Below are 13,917 nucleotides of genomic sequence, written 5' to 3' on the forward strand. Positions count from 1 at the left end.
GTCCGCGCTGTGAGCACCCGGCAGGAGCACGGTGCGGGAGGGGTCCGGCACTGCTCCCCAGCGGGAGGTGAACGTTCGGCTCCCCGTCCGCCAGCAGCTCTGCGGTAGCGGGCAGCTCCACAGCCCCGAGCCGCCCGCGGGGAGAGCGCTGGGACCGCCGAGCCGAGCACCCCTGCGCCAGGTGCCCGAATTTCCCAAACTTCCATTCATTGGGCTGCGGCGTTCTGTCTCGGGAAGCCGCGCTGGGCGTTCTCTGATCGTTTGAAGTCCGGTGGCTCTTCCAAGGATGAAGAGGAGGAGAAGAGCGCTGCCTTGGTCACAGCTGGGCTTGCTGCGTTTAATTACCATCTTTTAAGGATTGTAGCTCTGGAAGTACAGCCCTGACTTGCACCACGAGGCAGCCTTGTATGGCCTTTTAGATAAAGCCACCCAAACTGGTCGTGTCGGAGGTCTCTCAGAAGAGCAGCTCACAATGCGTGCTGTGAACACGCCTGGTCCTGGCTGCTGGGATCTCCCAAAAGCTGCTCGGGGGGCACCTGCAGCCCCAGGCACCCCGGATTGGGATGAGAAGCAGGAAGTGGGTGGAAAGGAGAGTGAATGGCAGAAGGGGGGAGCACGAGGGCTGGGGGAGGCCGGGGGGCGGTGGGCAGCAGGTGGGCCTGGAGGTGCAGGGGATGGCCACGAGACATGGCGTGGGGAGACCGGGGGAACAAAGGAGATTTCTCAGTTCCCCATAGATGGAGCAGCGCTCTGCTTATTTCTGATTTGGAAATAAGATGCTGTCATCTTCTCTGGGGAGCCTCCTCACTGGGATGCGGCCCCAGAGAAGAATGGGGACTGTCAGGCACTGGCTGGGAGAAGCCTTTCCTAGTGGCAGGGAGCAGTGGCACCTCAGCAGGCTCCCAGTGCCCCGGGAATCCCCTTGCTGCCCTTGGGAAGTGTGAAGTCACCATGCCATGCAGCCAGAACACTGGGAATGCCCAAACTGAGGCATTCTGTATAGAGTTTTTTGGTGGTTTTATTTGCTTCTCATAATCCTAATGCGGTTCTGAATTGCACTGTCGCGCTCTTCCATACAATGCATGCATGTGCTGGACCTGCTCTGTAGGTAAATCAGAAAGGAGACCTGCAGCCACTAGATCCCGTCGTATCTGCAGAACCAGAAGCTGCCCCGGCAGCAAGGTGAGGGCTGCAGGGCACAGCTGGGCTGCACAGCAGGGACTGTCCCAGGGAACAGGACTCTCCTTGCCCTTGCCACAGGGGCACTGCTAACAAAGTCATTAAAACAAACGTGGAGGTGCTGAGGGTTGCGTAGCTTGAAGCCTTCAGCCCGAACTGCTGACGCCCGCCGTAGTGCAGCTGGAAGCAGTGGGTGCTGTGCTTGCATGTCTGAAGTGCTGGAGCACGCTCAGCGCTCTGGGAACACAGAGACACTGCTGCTCAGGAGTGCCCTGAATTAGTCAAAACTGACCTTAATCCACCCACGTGTCGTCCCGACCCATCTCCATAGCGGGTGCCTGGGGAGGATGAGCAGACTGGTGCAGCACTGATGCAGTGTAGTGGAAAGCAGCATAGGAGAAGCAATGGGAAAATTAATATTTCTGTCCTCAGGGCAGCCTGTGGGCTTCCCCGGGCAGCACCATAGCCCCACAGCCCCCCCGGTGGCCATTTCTGCAGGGATTTTGGACGATACCCTAAAGGATGTTCCAGTACGTCAAAATGCAGAGCTGCAAAGCGGTGCAGGCTGGTCGCACGCCGTGGGTCCCACGTGCCCCTTAGGCAAAGCCTCAACGCAAACCATGGAAGCATTAAGGTTGGAAAAGACCTCTAAGATCACCTAGTCCAACCACTGACCCCTCACCCCCATGCCCACTAAGCCACGTCCCTGACCAGAAGATGAGCGCCTTCATCTGGCTCTAAAACTGCCCAGTGAGACGCTGGAACTGCATTTTCTGTAGCTGTGAGTGGTGTAATGTGCTGAGCTAAGGCCTAGGAGCGCATGCAGAGCAACTGGAACGCGCCCAAAGCGCTGAGCCCCTCGCTGCCCATCCCACACACTGCACAGCCCAGGGGCACGGAGGGAAACCTGCGGTGGAAGGGTTCCCTGCTTCAACAAATGGGCTTCCGTGGAGCTGCACCCGCACCAAGAATTCTGACACTTTGCATTTTTGAGCATTTGATCGCTTAACAGGTTTTGGTTACGGAATATGCCCGCTGATACCAAATTTGTATGCAAACATGGATGTGTAACACACAGAGCACACGCAGGGCTTATACCCGGTGGGTGGTTCTACTACAGAAAGGCCACAAACGTTCCTTGCATGGTGCTCTGTTTCATAGCACGTAGTATGCCATGCGGGCAGCGTTATGAAGAGCTTGGACACGGTGTTGTCAGTTGGCGCTTGCTGAGAGAAGAAATACATCTAATAATAAAAACAACAAAAAAAAGCATTTGGGGAGAAATAATACTGCACAAATCCTCTAAAGGGACAGAATTGTCTACACAACAAAGCCTCAGCTGATTGATGCTAAAATAAGCAGTTATGCAACAAGTAAGAAATACGATCTCCGGGGAAGGAGCCAGCAACCTTTTCCTTTCATCTTCACTCACCAGTGCTTATTTTTGCATACCTAAGGGAAAAAATAGACAACCTTTTGACATGGAGCGCCGATGTTCAATTATCAGATGCTGAAGTGAAGGAACCCGCAGGGCTCAGTGCTGTCCCTACAAGGGTCCCCCCCGAAGCACCATGGTGCCGCTGCTCCCATCGCCTCGGGGCTGCTGCTGGGCTGTGGAGGGAGCAGAGCGCGGCACAACCTGTAGGGAATACATTGATTTCGTGGGTGAGTGGGCTCAGTGTACAGCTGTGGTTACAGAACTGCTCAAGCTTCCGAAGAATGAGAGTACCATGGAATCATAGAACGGCTGGGCATGAAGGGACCTGGCTGATGCCCTAGTCCCAGTGCGCTGCCCTAGGCCGGGTGCCCTCCAGCTTGGGGTGCCCAGTGCCCCATCCATGGCCTTGAGCACCTCCAGGGATGGGGCATCCTGTGTAAGAGTTCATCTCAGAACACTTGTGTTGGGTAAAACTGGTCAAGAGGACTTGGGAGCCCTGAAAACTTTCTGTGCAGATGGGAGAGGAAGGGCCAGGTGCCTCGCTGCCATCACGCTGGGTTCCTGCATTATCTGCTACGCCAGCCAGGTCCAAGGGAGTGTGAGAGGTCCCCAGATGGAATGAAAACTCAGTGTTATTTTGGAGACCTCTGGAAATGATCTATTCAGCCCTATGTTAGCTAGTGACAAAGGCCCGCTCCTCACCTGCTGCACCCACCTGGCGCACGGGAGGACCAGCTCTGGTGACAAAGAGCTCACAGAGACCCTCAGAAGCACGTGTTTGCTCACTTATTCCCATAGATATCCTCTTCCAGTAGCCAGGAGAACGCAAAGTGACCCCTTGGCCTGTGACCTCAGCTCCTGCCAAGGAGCAGGGCAGCACACGGCCCGGGGGGAGCACAGAGGTGCGCACATCTCGCTGCATCTGTACCCCAGGTGGGGCTCGCCAAGACCCCAGGTATAATTGGGATATCAAGTTTTTATTAAAATATGTGTTAATTAGGAGAATAGCAAGCAGATGCAGTAGAAGGAAAAAGAGCAAGCTCCGTTCTAAGTTATAATAATCATCGCTCCCATCTTTGAGAATAAACTAACAACAGAAAGATCAAGGGCGAGATGGCTGCTAGGGCTATCACACAAACGAATCCTTTTGCTTTGTCAGTCATTCTGCACAATTCTTTTCCTCTCTGAAGCCAAGGAAAAACGCTGCTCTTACAGGAGAATTTGATTTGGCGGATCAGTGGATAGAGAGATTTGGTTTGCATTCTCAGTTACCTCCACTAGCTGGAAATTCGGCATCCAAATAAACTGTAAACATACAAACAAACAAAAAACGACGACAAAACAACCCCAAGCAGATACAGCATTACAAAGCCCATCCCTGGAGGGCTAGCCCAAAACTCACTCAAGCTCACAAAACCCGCCCCTTGGTGCTCAGCACTGCCCAGAACCCCCCTGGGTTTACCCCTCCTGCGGCTGCATCCCGCTCTGTGTGCAGCAGGCAGCCCCTTCCTGCGGGTCCCTCTGCCTCACAGAACACGCAATTACCCCCCAATTAAAACAAACAAACCAACAAACAGAAAAGGTTAAAGATACGAGTCACCATTCAACGCGCCTTTGAGCGCATCCTATGCCAAACAATGCACGCACCGGGACCGCAATTAATCGGCGCTCCATGGATTCCCTGCAGACGCTGGGTTTATAACCAAGTTAGCTGGTTCGCTGTATTTCTCTGGAGTTGGAGGGTGTGAAAAAGACATTTCCATTTCATTGACTAAGTTCCCAAGGGGGGAGTTTATGAAAGTGCAAGTGCATAATTTACTGCCTGACAGGAGAAAGATGGTATCTGCTGCTTAAAAAAAATAGTGTACCCTGAAAAACAGAGTCGTTCCAACACACACTTGTTTTCCGTAAGTACCGTGTTTTAGAAGCATTTAATTTAGCTTGGAAGCGCTGTAAAAAATATATGCATTGTAAATTGCAGCTGCATAACGCGATATTTATCAGGTAATGTCACCGAATAGTCTCCTGTTGCAATATAAATGCCAAGGCACTTATGGAAAATAAATGTTGAAGGAGAGAGCTTTCTTTTCAAAGTGGAAAACCATTATCTCATCCCAAGTTCATAAATAAGGAGCTGAGGGGCTGCTCCCGGGGCCAGCTGTGAGCAGGCCATGGATGCTCGGCTCAGCTCAGTGCTGGGGCAGCACCAGGCAGGAAAGGAAGGGATGCGGAGTGAGGTGGTTCTTGAGACTTCCAGCTTCATACGAGATTGATTTTGGAGAAAAGCGAGCAGGTCTGGCTGTAGGCAGGACGTGGTGCAACGTGTTAGCACACGGTGCCTGCGGGCTGGCTCTTGAAGCCACGTTTTGTCGCACAAATGCAGGATCTGGTTTTCAAAGGACGGAGCAGCTCTCAGTGATCGAGGCCTGGATCCAGGTGTGCAGGTGCAGCACTGTTTGTGAGGACGGGGTACAAGGGGCCGTTGGGGAGGGGCGGTCAATGAGGTCTCGGATCCGGGATCTCCACCTCGGGCCCCTCTGAAGCATGAAGCTGCTGATCCCGTCTGCTCAGCTTGTGCCCACCCCAGAGCAGCCACTGGGACGGCCCGAGCTGAGAGCTCAGGCACCGCTCTTCTGAAAGAAGGAGTGAGATTCCCATGCCCCTCTCCTGGCTTCATGAATGCGTCCTTGCAAGGCTCGGCTCCTCTTCCAGCTACGGTCTGTGCTGCATTGTCTGCTCGCTTCTCTCCCTTCCCTATTTTCTCCCTCTGCCGCTCACTGCATTTTCTTTTGGACAATGTAACCCGCTGGTCCTCTGCAGCAGCCGCATTCGCAGCAAATTGCTGTTTATTTCCTCCGCTCACCTCCCTCCATGGAAGAGCACACTGCAGCCTGCCCCTGTCACATCGCATCCCAGGCGACGCGTCAGAATCTCACACTGGATGTGCCGAGCTGAGCTGAATTATTCGTTTTTCTCCACAAACTTCTCTCTGTCCGCTGCCGCTGTCAGAGCAGCGATGCACACCAGGCGCTGCTCAGGGGATCTTTTGCCAAAAGCATTTTAAATGACGAATGGGAGCCACATTGGGAATACACAATTCTGCAGGTGCAGCGTCTAAAATAAACGACTTTTACCTACGAGGAGCAGCTGGGTGGCTGAATGAACAGGCAGGACTGCTTCCAGGGCCGCATTCAGAACCACAGAATCACGGAATGGTTCCGTTGGAAGGGACCTGACAGCCCACCCAGTTCCAAGCCATGGGCAGGGACACCCCCACCAGACCACTGGGTCGCAGCCCCATCCACGGCCTCGGGCACTGCCAGGGATGGGGCACCCACAGCTCTGGGCAGCAGTGCCAGCACCTCACCCCCACTGGGGAAAGAATTTCTTCCTCGGTACTGCTGGGAAAGATCTCACCCTGAGCATTGCAAGCACAGAGGACCTCGGAGCTGCACAACACATTTGTAGAACAGCACAGTGAGGACAGGATGAAAACTCATTAAGTCAGCTGTCCTGTAGGATAGGATTACAGCCCCTTTGCAGCCATTGATTTAAGTTTACCTTTGCTCTTTGGAAATAAGTCGCTACCCAGTGCTGCTGGGCTGCTGAGCCCTTTTCTGGTGAGCTCCAGGGATGACAGACAACTGTCAAGGCAACAACTGCATGCCAGGACTTTAACAATTGCATATGCGATGCATTCCCCTTTTACAGTGGTCATAATCTTCAAATCAGTTGGAGCTGGCAATGAAAGTTTAATATTAATGACTTTCTTATTACGGATGGAAAAACCTTTCGGAGCTAATGAGCAGAAACAGGAGCACTTGGCTCCTACCTGGGGAGGTGACTCTGTGGTCATCAGCGGTGCTGGGAGCAGGGCTGGGGCGATGGCTGTGCCCAGGGCTGGTGTGCAGGCTGCGCTGGGTGTACCTGGGTGCAGAAAGGGCTGCAGGGATCTTGGGGAGAAAGCAGCCAGGAGCCCAACCCGCAGCCACCTGCCAGGTGCAATGCCTCCCCTGCAATAAACGTTCCTGGGAGCAGCCTCCAGACAAGGACAGCTGTCAAGGTGTGAAAGAAGGGGACTTCAGTTTTAATCTTGACAGCCAGGGGAAAACAAGACCCAGCAAGTTTCACGTTTCATTTTCAAGCAGGTCCTATGGGCGCACGGAAGAGGGTGATCAGGGGGACGGCGTGTGCCCTTGGGGTGTTGGGCACACGTCGGGCGCACAGTGCCTCGCTGCCGAGCAAAAATAAACAAATCCAGCGAACCACAAAACAGAGCAGCATATGATGGGGACAGGTACTTATGCAAATAGCTGTTAACACTCAGCCAGACAGAGCTGATAAGCTCCCGGGCCAGCTGGAGGCTCCCGCAGCCCGCTGAAGGGGGAGGAGGAGGACAGCTTTAGGATGACAATAGGAAACCTAAAAGCAGGAGTGAGGCAGCGCTGGGAAGGCTGCACGGGGCTGCATCGTTTCCTTACTGACCCGCTGCAGCCCGGCCTGGCCATCACCCCGCTCCCAGAAGCATCCCTGTGCTGATGCTCGCCGGGGTCAGCAGTGCCGTCCCCCTGCACACCCGCGGCAGCGAGGAAGAAACCCTCTGCCGTGTGAGGATGCAGCACGAGGAGCTCAGCAGTGTCCCCCGAGGCTCGCACAGTCCCCGCAGCGCTGGCCAAGCCCCCCAGGAGCACGGCTGAGGCAAATCCTCCTGCGATGCTGCTGGGGATCCCCGAGGAAGCAGCATCTCTGCCCTGGCTGGGCTGCTGGTAATCAGATAGAAGGGGTTTAAAATAATCACGTCTAAGCAGCTGAAATCCACATTGGAATATGCAATGGGGTCAGAAGACAAGCGGTGCAACCAGAGGAGCTGGGGGGCACCAGGAGGGGCACAGTGCATGTCAGAGCCAGTAGCCAGGAGTTCGCTCAGCACCCTGCTCCTCCAGCACTGGGTGTCTGGAAACGTGCTTGGAAGGCTCCACGTGTCTTGGGATGCTGCTCTTGGAAAGACCAGAAAGGACGAAGCAGGGGGAGGGAAGACAATACACACCAAGCCAGGGAGCCCCCAGGGCTGGGTTCCTTCTTCTCTCCCCATTGCATCCAGCAGCACAGCAGCAACCCGAGCCGGGCAGGATTCTGCTGCTCCAGAGCTGCGCTGCTCCCAGGGCTCAGTCCCAGCAGCTCCTGGGATGCAGGAAACTCGCCTGCTCCTGCAGCATCACTGTGCATGGGGCCCCAGACCGCAGCCCACGGGGGCTCTCTGCAGCCCCCCCACTGCCTCAAGGAGAGGGGAAAGGAGCAGGAAGGAAAGGAGGGCACTACCACTAAGCGCAGGGAGTATTTACTTTGCAGATTTCCAGCTCGGGTTAGTGACATGACGCTGTGATGCTGAGAGGCTGGAGCTGGGCCTTCCTGTGGTATTCCCCTAGGAGCAAAATATTACTGCGATGTAAAACTGAAAATTGAAACAGCCTGGTGATTCACCAGAGAAAATGCCTCTCCCTTTTCCCTATTCAGTGAGGCAGAGACGAATGTTGTGAGGATTGAAAGAAAAACTGAAAAAGCCTTTAATTAATCCCTGGAGGCAAAACGATGCCAGATATGGACAGGATTCCTCCTCTGGAGCAGGGATCTGGAGCTCCGGCTGCAGCGCGGGGCTGGGGGGGCCGAGGCCACTCCCGAGAGAAGCTGCAGCTCGCAGGGACTTTTGGAACTGCTACCTGCTCCGGGGAAACCTTCCAAGTTCAAGGTCAGGTTTGTTTGTCTTCCATCCTGACAGACACCGAATGTTTCGCAATATTCAGGAAGTCCCTTTTATCAGCTCCCATTCAATTTATAAGATTAAGAGCATGGAAAAACAAATACTGCTCCTGGATGGAAAGTGCTGGCAGCGGCCGGGCCAGTGCTGTGTTTGTGCAAGGACTGTTAATAGGGCATCTCCTGCTTCCCCGAGCCAGGAGGGGCTGGCTGCAAAGCGTGCTGCTTCTTGTGGGAAGGGAAGGGAAGGGCTGGGCTGGGGGTAACGGCTCCGCTCACTAAAACCCGATGTGCAAAACGATGAGTAAAATCACTTGGTGGGATGCTCAGCAAAAGCAGAGCTGCAAGTCCAGCTGTGGAAGGGAGCACAAAACCTGAGCACATGCCAAGCATGCACCTTCCTTTTACCCACTGCTTTGTGGAGAGCTGCGTTTCTCCTCGAAGCTCAGAGCTGCAGACTGCATTTGATTCTGATTACAGAGTGGCAGTAATTAAACCTCGGGAGCATCAAGTTATCATTTTAACGAAATGCCTGGATTTTATCATGATGTGAAACTGGGAGCGAGATTCAGATCTTCGCAGTAACTAAAAGCTGTCGGCTGTTTCGCAGATAACTTATTTCCTCCGCTTACATACGAGAAAATCCTCCTGCAGTTCGTTTTTCCCCCTTGTGCAGACGCACACCTTCCTCGAGGAAGTTCAGCAAACGCGCTGCTCAGCCTGCACAACCACCACCTGCAGCGCAGCGTGGCTCTTTAATAACACTTTCCAGCCAAGGACCGGTATCGCTGTCTCCACGTAAGAAGCACGCTGCAATGAGCAGCAGAACGCTGCCGGAGCGAGGTTCGGATTCTCAGCAGCGCGAGCAGAAGGCAACGAGGCTGCGCCCGCTCCGCTTCGTGCAGGCAGCGCTGTTAGGCGTGTTGGTGAGATCAGTTATTCTGATAATAACACAGTTGCTTGTACAGGAGATTGGGCTCCGTCACTTTCAAAGGACAGATGTTGCCACACGGGCTTTCATCGTTGGCTTTCTGACTAAAGCACGTCCTCCCAGCAACAGGTTTACCGCAAAACGCTTCCAGCTCTCGACGTCTGCAGAGCAGGTATTACTCACCCAGTTGCCTTCTTGTGCAAACGTGCTGGCAGTGGGATCGCGGGACGAGCCGTCTGAGCGCAGAGCTGCCGGAGATAGCCACCCCTCTGCGGCACCTGCGCTCCGCAGCAAAGAGCAGCTTCGGGCTTTGGCGCTGTGCTGCCGGGCAGATGCTGTCCCTGCAGATGCTGTCCCTGCAGATGCTGTCCCTGCAGATGCTGTCCCTGCAGAGTTGCTCTGTTGGAGCACCGGGAGCCGCGTCCCTTCACTTCATCACCCTCACTTCAGCCCCAGCCATCTGCTGAGCGGCAGCAGCAGCTGTCGCAGGATGTAGGAGCACATGCATGTACATGGCGACTTCTGTAAGGTATGGGGAGAGCTCCTGGCATGCCCACAGCGCTGCCTGGGAGAGGAGTGTCAGGAGCGAGCGCCCGGACCCGCTGCTCCCTGCTAACAGCCACTGCCTGCCCATTCCATCAGAGCACCCTGACCCACAGTGCCACCTCCCAGCAACGCTCCCAGTGGTGTTCCCAAACCTGAGCAGCACGTGCACTTCTGGAGGATGCTCCACTCAGAGGTGCTGATGTGCTGGAACAGGTTGCCCAAGGAGGTTGTGGATGCCCCGTCCCTGGAGGCATTCAAGGCCGGGCTGGACGTGGCTCTGGGCAGCCTGGCCTAGTGGTTGGTGACCCTGCACTCAGCAGGGGGGTTGAAACTCAATGATCTTTGAGGTCCTTTTCAACCCAGGCCATTCTAATATTCTTTGATTCTCCCCACCCCAGGTGGAAGGGCTGGGAGGAATGGGAGGAGACAGCGCATCGCTCCTCAGTGTCTGTCCTGTCTGCATGGAAACACACGCCAACCCAAACCCAAAGCTGTGATACAGGGTTCTGTGCAGAGAGAGAGGCAGTCGCCGCTGGGGCGGGTGAGAGTTAAGGCAGTGTGACGATGGCTTTCAGTTTGAAGAGAACCAGAAAGAAGGAGCTGCTTTGTAGACGTCAGCGTTTGCTCCTGAAAGAATCTGAGTTATTGCATTACTCACAGCAAACGAAACCTGAAGGAAGTGCTGCTGCTGACTTCTCTGCACCCAGAGTCTCGCGCCTCCCTCGCATCCCACCACGCTGTGACGGGGCACGCGCCGAGCCCGACCGCGTGCACACACAGCCCCCACTCCTCCATCCGCATCCAACGCTTCTGCATCGCGGCTGTGAGCCCTCGCCTGAAAGAAATTGATATAAAAAGAAAATTTTCTCAAGCCACGCAAAGAAACGAAGGCAAACAAGAGTTCTTCTTAACATTGCTAGGTTTGGGCAGAGGAAAGGCCAGCGGATTGTCATCTGTGTTTGACGGTCCGAACCCGATCTAGGCATTATTCTGCATGCGGACACTAAGGACAGCGTTACTTGATTGCGTCTTTTCTCAGGAATGGGCAAACTGGCCTGGTGGTTTGGAAAAACACAAGTAAGCATCTATTTTTTAATTATTACTCTTTCTTCCACAGACCACTGCCATTTCTGATTCGAGTGATGGCCAGAGTCGGAAAGGATAAACCACCGCAAGACAAGAGTTTCTCATAGTGTTTGTCTGCTAGAAAGTTCTGGAACTGTCGGGAGAAGCCTCACCTGTGTGAAGCCGCTGTCAGATGAGGAAGCATTTGGCAGAGTGAAAAGCCAGGGTGAGAGCCACGCTCTGTGATGCCAAGTTACCATGAGTGGTAATGACATAAAAGTAAATACACACTAATCATAACATAAATTGGATAATACTCCAATATCTCCCAAACACTGCAACAGGGCTGCAGAGCAGAGCAGCCCAAATAAATCCCCGCTCCCACCCTTCCCATGCTGCCATTGCAGTGGGCTCCTGGTGCTCCGGGGCTGTTTGGAGGAGCAGCGCAGCGCGGGGGCATGGATCAGCCGCCCCTGTCTGCAGAGAGCAGGAGGCATTTGGGGTGCTGTGCCCCAATCCCACACAGCGCTGCCCTTCCTATGAGCTGGTGGTGGATGGGCTGACCCTCTCCTTCCTGCTCTCCTTGTTCCCTCTCTCTGCTCTCAGTGAAGCGTTACCCACCACGACCCAAGGAAGGTCCTCGCCCTCCGTGCCTTTATATCCTGGTCCCCATGGGTATGAATGCCCGCAGAACACAAGGCCTCGGGCAGGGGCTGCCCTTCCATCTGCTTTTCATAAGCACCTGCAGCCCAGCTCCGAGCGAGGCCCCCTCATGCCCCTGCACCCCTGCACTCCAGCCCCACGCGTTTCAGAAATCTCTCTCTATGCTTAAAGCAAACTTTGTTCCCAGGAGAAACTGCTCCTTTCAGCCTTCACTTCCAAACCAAGCCCGCGTTACGGCAGCCGAAATGTCCCGGCGAAGCGAGAAGAGGAAGCTGTGCGCAGAGCCACGGCGATGTGCATCTGCTGCTGGAGGAAAGCGGCAGCGCCTTCCCATCGCAGCGCGCCGGCACTCGGGCCAGCCCTGAATTACAGGGCTGGAGTGAGAACTTCCCTTGTGGTCGCAAAAAAAGAAAGGCTTTAAAAACACCATTTTAAATGGTGCCCAGGGGTGTATTTAAAGAACAGCTAGCCAAATTCCACACTGCTCCGGGCCCGCTGGAACGCCGCCGGGCTGCGGCGGGGCTGCAAAGCAGATAAGAAGGCGCAGCGCTCGGCCAATTAGTTCCAACCATCATTATATAATATTGATGTCATATTGAATATACATATATATTCTGGCGCAGCGGCTGAAATTAAATTGATTTATTAAGTTGATACCACGCGCCGATGCCAAGCTACCAGGTAATTGATCGGCTGCCTCGAATGAACTCCAACATGTAATTTCCAGCGCAATTTGACTGATCAGCAATACCATAATTGGTTGCAAATGTCCTTCCTTCTATTTGTTTTGTTAAGTGGCTTTTTCATTAACGCACTGGAGCCAAGTAAATAAATGTGACTTTACTATTGGGCTGGAAGCAGACAATAGTTGAGAAATGGATCCAAACCGGGACAGGGCTGCGCGATGCTGTACAGCCAGCTCTCGTTTTTTATATTTTCCCAGTTTTGCCGTGTTTTGTGTTTGCTTTAGAATAGAATTCCTTTTAGCAAAAGGGACTTGGCTGACACTGCGCTCCGCAAAACGCGGATCTGTTGGATTTATGCCCCCAAATGCCTTAAGTCGACAGGTTTGTTAGGAAGCCAAGCTTAGCTCGTGGCCCTCAGGTGTCCCTGCTGAGAGAGCACACCGAGTCAGGTCCCCAGGAAGGGGCACCTCAGCAGCACACAGAGCCCTGCTGCTGTGCAGAGCGAGCAGGACCCGGGGTGCTCGATGGGAATAGAAAGGTGGAAGTACGCTGCAGCAGCCGCAGCTGTCCCATCGAGCAGCGATATACAGCACCAGCTACCTCGTGTCATTCCCAGTTTCCAGAATGTGCCCAGAGCATTGCTTTCTGGGTGTGTAATTCCTCAGTACATGCTCCGCAATGCTTTCCCCAGCTCTTTATTTTATCCCCCCCTATTGATTACGGCCCATTTCTGGGTATAGTCTAAGCGCTGGTAACCGCGTGAGTCTGGGCGATGAATTGTGGCTATCTGGTGACTTCCCAGCAATGAAACATTATTGCAGACCTTTCACTGAGTCACCACAACGCATTACAGGAGCGCGGGCAATAAAAAATCATGTCTGAAAGAATAAAGGCGTTGAGTCAGGAGAGAAGAACTAATCCGTTATTTCCAACTGCTCTCAGCACTTCAGGACTTTATATCTTTGCCTCTTTTTGTCCACTAAACTCTGCCAAGCAGCACTATTGTTTTACTACTGGTAGCTCCTTGAAAATGCTCAACAATGGCTTATTCCAGTGCAGAAGAAATGGAAGGCTAAGCTCCTTACTCGATGGGTGTTCTTTGGCTGTCCCATTTGGACCTCCAAGACCCCAGCGTGCTGCAAAGAGGCACGGTTCCTTAGCGAGCCTCAAACCTACCCACCTACCCCTACCCATTGGGGTGAAGGCGGTTGGGATCTGCTATCCCTTTCCTTTTGCCTGTTGCTGAGGTCTGGACAGCAGCTCCGCAGCGCAGCGAGGTGTGAGCAAGGAGAAGAGGAGCAGCCGTCCCTCCGGAGCCATGCAGGCACGCACAGTGTGGGGCTGAGGTCTGGGATCTTGTGTTTGCTTTATGAAGAGCTCAGCACAGTCATTACGCAGCAAATAACAGTGAGAAACAGGTTTGTAATTGGTTTGTTCAGACTGCAGTCAATTATTAGCACTTACTATGGTCTCGTGTATGTGAAACCCAGGACGAACACTGTCATGTAAGGGCCTGTCCTGCAGCGTCTGCTATGGGTGTGAGCTTGGCTGAGCAGGGTCACGGACAGCAGCGCATGGCTCAGCACAGAACCCTTCCCTGTTTGGGCTTTGAGAGCCACAGAGTCACAGAATGGTTGAGTTGGAAGGGACCTTCC

At 53.9% G+C, this 13,917-nt stretch overlaps 1 long non-coding RNA gene across 1 annotated transcript; it reads left to right on the forward strand.

The window, feature by feature from the left end:
• On the forward strand, positions 2,501-13,117 carry LOC110405519. Its single transcript, XR_002442928.1, has 3 exons — positions 2,501-9,474; positions 10,966-11,178; positions 11,764-13,117. It is a non-coding gene; the product is annotated as an uncharacterized LOC110405519 (long non-coding RNA).

This window comes from Numida meleagris, chromosome 12, assembly GCF_002078875.1.
Source record: "Numida meleagris isolate 19003 breed g44 Domestic line chromosome 12, NumMel1.0, whole genome shotgun sequence".
In the NCBI taxonomy this organism is placed as follows: domain Eukaryota; kingdom Metazoa; phylum Chordata; class Aves; order Galliformes; family Numididae; genus Numida; species Numida meleagris.